The sequence below is a fragment of the Microtus ochrogaster genome (genome assembly GCF_000317375.1).
Source record: "Microtus ochrogaster isolate Prairie Vole_2 chromosome 14 unlocalized genomic scaffold, MicOch1.0 chr14_random_1, whole genome shotgun sequence".
In the NCBI taxonomy this organism is placed as follows: Eukaryota; Metazoa; Chordata; class Mammalia; order Rodentia; family Cricetidae; genus Microtus; species Microtus ochrogaster.
The window spans coordinates 27649754-27654382 of NW_004949096.1; the positions used below are offsets into that span (position 1 = coordinate 27649754).

Below are 4629 nucleotides of genomic sequence, written 5' to 3' on the forward strand. Positions count from 1 at the left end.
ACAAAGCTTCTCTGCTTAGTCTTGGGTGTCCTGGAACTCCCTCTGTAGACCAGGCTGACCTCAAATTCACAGAGATCTGCCTGCCTCTGCCTCCTGAGAACTGGGATTTAAGGCGTCCGCCACCACTGTCCCGTCCCCATCATCTTCTTTTGAAGTAAATTGGTGCTATCAGAAGCAAATGTGTGTCACTGTCATGAAAATCTTAGGTTATTAAACATACTAGCCGGTTGTGGTGGCGCACGCAGGTAGGATTTGCTGAAGGAGGCAGAGGCAGGAGGATCATGATTTCGAGGCCAGCCTGGGCTACACATTTAGCCGGGCGGTGGTGGCGCACGCCTTTAATCCCAGCACTCGGGAGGCAGAGGCAGGCGGATCTCTGTGAGTTCGAGACCAGCCTGGTCTACAGTAGCTAGTTCCAGGACAGGCTCCAAAACCACAGAGAAACCCTGTCTCGAAAAACAAAAACAAAAAACAAAACAAAACATACTAAATGTCAAATTATGTAGGTCTCTGAAGTGTTTGAAGACCATCAGGCTATGTAAATATATTTGTTTAACCTTGACCTAATATGACTACAAGTTTATAGATGACTAACTTCTAACCTGTATTGTTTTTTTCGAGACAGGGTTTCTCTGTGGCTTTGGAGCCTGTCCTGGAACTAGCTCTTGTAGTCCAGGCTGGCCTCAAACTCACAGAGATCCCCCTGCTTCTGCCTCCCAAGTGCTGGGATTAAAGGCATGTGTCACTACCGCCCGGCCATTGTATTTTTTTAATTATACATTACATTTTAAATGAGCTGTATAATACCCAAACAAGAATAAAAACATACATACAGCATAACACAATTGACCTTAAATTTGTAGCAATAAATCCAAATCCATATCAATCTAAAATATTTTGAGATTAATAGATTTTGTATTAAATAATCTACCCTTGTATCTCATCATTTCTATATCATATCCCCCTCTTCCTTTAGAAAGAGATCTTTGAATTTAGCTCTTTCGTCTAGCTTTTTTCCTGACTATGACCAATAACAACTTGTAACCAACCCCCTTGAAATGATGACAAACATGCATAACCCAACTTTTGGGAATGCAGCCGTTGTTTTCTCTAGACTGCTTCCTATTGTCTGAGGGCAATGGCATATTTAGCATGCAGCTATGTTGAAGTGCATGTCTAGCATGCCTGCAGCTCTGGGTTCAATCCTAGTACAGAATATAGTGGTGGATCACTCCTGCAATCCCAGCACAGAAAACCAATAGGGGGAAGGATTAAGGTCATTCTCAGGTACAAAGAGTATGAGGTCAGGCTGGGGTATATCAAATCCTGTCTCAAAGCACACAGATAAAACACACAGACAAAATAAAACGCTGAAGTTACAGCTCCTGACAAAGTGCACAAACGTTTACTTTCAATTCTTAGCCTTTTCTGGAGTTCTAGTAAACACAGCTACAGAGTGAGGTTTTTTTCATCTTATTTTTGGTAGTTTTTTTTAATATTTATTTATTTATTATGTATACAATATTCTGTCTGTGTGCATGACTGCAGGCCAGAAGAGGGCACCAGACCTCCCTACAGATGGTTGTGAGCCACCATGTGGTTGCTGGGATTGAACTCAGGACCTCTGGAAGAACAGGCAATGCTCTTAACCAGTGAACCATCCCTCCAGCCCTATTTTTGGTAGTTTTATAAATGTTTTTAACTCATTTAAATTATATCCAACCGCCAACCAAATACTTTTTTTAAAAAGATTTATTTATTATGTATACAGCGTTCTGCCTGCATGTATACTTGCATGCCAGAAGAGGGTACCAGATCTCATCATAGAAGGTTGTGAGCCACCATGTGGTTGCTGAGAATTCAGTTCAGGTCCTCTGTAAGAACAACCAGTGCTCTTAAATTCTGAGCCACCTCCCCAGCCCCAAATACTTTCTTTTTTAATAACACGCTGAGTGCCACACTGATTTGCTAGTCGCTGGTTTTGTTCGCTGCTTTTATTCTTTTATTCCGGCTTATTCACCTCTTCACCCACAGGGACTTGTAAAACATGTAGATCCCAAAGGCACCCCGATTAGTCGGCATTCTGACAACACTGTACACCGCCAAGACCTGAGCAGGAATTTTTACTAAGCAGCGTCCGCAGCAGTGCATGCTGGGTGATGTAGTCCTAGGTCGATCACATCGCCCCTGGGGACGTGTAGTCTTCAGTCAGGTAACGAGAAAGGTTGAGACAGAACCGTCCTAGAGGAAAGCAAAAGTGACCTACGGCATCACTCTGCTTCAAAGTCGTCGGGCCGTCTGTCAGGCTCTCAGCGGAAGAGGCTATAGGCGGGTCTGGGAAAGGCGTGATGACGTCGCAGGATGCGGGCGTGACGGCCCGTGAGGCTTTGGCGGGATTTCTGAAAGTCGCGCGGCGCTGGGCGGAGTGCGCGCTGACGGGGTCCGAGGCAGAGCTGTGGTGTCCCCAGTAGCGCGGCGGGGAAGGCTGAAATTTGCTCCTGTTCTTCACAGAAGACCGACAGAGGGGCTGCGACAGGGTTCGAGCCGGGGTCGGGGGTTCTTGGGGCGTTTGCAGAGCCGGCCGCCGGAAGGAGCGCGCGGCCCAAGCCTGCGGGACGGGTGAGTGTGAGCGCGGGCGGACCCCTCCTCGGCCGCTCGGGTTCGTCAGCCGGTGGCCAGTGCTCCCACAGTTAGCTTTGGAGTTCCTTCTGCCCTGAGAAAGGCGAGCTTGGCGTCGCTGGGCCCCTACTTGGGACCAACCGGCCGACACTAACCGACCCACTGAGTTCGTTGTCGGGAAAACCGAACCCTACTTGACGCTTTCGTTTTGAGACCCGGGCTCGCGCCCTCCTTCTGTCGGGGTTCGAACTCCTGCCTCAGTCTTCCAAATGCTGGAATTACAGACTTTCACGTTCATTTCTGTGGGCCCGCGGCAGGAAGCCGAGAGCCAGAGAGAAATGCTCACAGCTGTTAAATAATAGGGCCAAGGCCAACAGATTATTGGTTGCTGGGTTTTGTTTTTGTTTTCTTTTAAAGTGGAGCATGGTGGTTGGTGCCGGTGATTTTTTTGGAGACTGAGGTAGGAGTTCAGAGATTGTGTAAACAACAAAGTAAAAACCTGTAAAGTGCAACACAAATTTCTAAAGAGAATCCTGCTTTGCTGACTCACCTCTCCTAGAATCCTAGCATTTGAGGGGCTAGGCAGGAAGATGGCAGTTTCAAGGCCAACCTGAACTACTATGGAAGAGCTTGTCTCAGGAAGAGAGTGAAGTAGGGGGACTGGAGAAATGACGCAGCCGATAAGAGCTCTTGTTGCAAAGGACCCAAGTTCAGTTTCTCACACCCACATGAACCACCCATGTGCAGTTTCCGGGGGTCCAGTGCTGTCTAATGACCTCCAGACACCAGGCATGCTTGTGGTACCCCATACATATATGCAGGCAAAAGACTCATGCACAAAAAAATAAGTCTAAAAAGAACTTTCAAAAATAGCAATAAAGTGAAGTGTAAAATACAAAAACCACAAGTGAGTACATACATGAATTATTATGAAATGAATGCATCTGTGTAATCACCAATGTTGTCATCAGCCTAAAGACCTCTGTTATCCTTCCTTGTCTAATATTTTCCCCTCACCCTAATTGCTAATACTGCTCACTAAAGGGGCCTCTTTTGACAAGACATTGTTTAGGCAGAGTCTGACTTTGTAACCCAGTCTGAACGTAGGATCCTACTGCTTACTGTCTCTGCCTCCTAGGTGCTGGACTACAGCAGAGTGCCACCGTGCTGGCCGTTTTTTGCTTTTTTTTTTTTTTTCGAGACAGGGTTTCTCTGTGGTTTTGGAGCCTGTCCTGGAACTAGCTCTTGTAGACCAGGCTGGTCTCGAACTCACAGAGATCTGCCTGTCTCTGCCTCCCAAGTGCTGGGATTAAAGGTGTGCACCACCACCGCCCGGCTTACTTTTTTGTTTTTTAAGACTTACTTTATGTATATGGTGCTCTATCTGCATGTATGCCAGAAGAAGGCATCAGATCCACATAACGACTGTGAGCCACCATGTAGTTGCTAGGAATTGAACTCAGGACCTCTCGCAGAGTTGCCAGTGCTCTTAACCGCTGACACAGCTCTCCATCCCTTTTCTTTTATATTTGTTTTTGGATCTTAGCCCAGGCTAAGGTTGAACTCAATTTCCTGATTTTGTTACCCTAGTGCTTCCCTAGTCTGTTTTTAAGCTTCATGTAAATATACCAGTAGTAGTGAATGTTTGATTGTTCCCACAAGTGCTTGCCGACACTTGCTGTTTTATGATGGGTATTTAGTAATATTTTACAAACTTTGGAGTGGGTGTGGAGGCTTCTGTTTGAGAAAGCTTTATTATGCAGCCCAGCCTGTCCCTGAATTTGGAGCAGTCTTCCTGCCTCAGCCTCCTAAGTGCTAGGGCAGGCATGAGCCACCATACCATGGTGGCTCCCCCCTCCTCTTGTGGTTCTAATTTTCTTGGTTACTGGTAAGATTTCATGTTTGCTCATGTTCTTTGTTGTGGAGATACCTTCCTCTCTAATTATCTAATCTTTGTTGTCTTTCTTTTTCTTATTTGAACAAGTTCTTTATGTTTGTATTTTGTTTTTT

The 4629-nt window shown here is 46.0% G+C and overlaps 1 protein-coding gene across 1 annotated transcript in view; it reads left to right on the forward strand.

Moving 5' to 3' along the window:
- The first annotated feature begins 2420 nt into the window (after positions 1 to 2420).
- Positions 2421 to 4629, forward strand: part of Rad51 (RAD51 recombinase) — a 24137-nt gene continuing 21928 nt past the window's right edge. The window contains exon 1 of the mRNA XM_005364258.3: positions 2421 to 2619. The gene's annotated coding sequence lies outside the window, so the exon portion shown is untranslated. The remainder of the gene's footprint in view (positions 2620 to 4629) is intronic.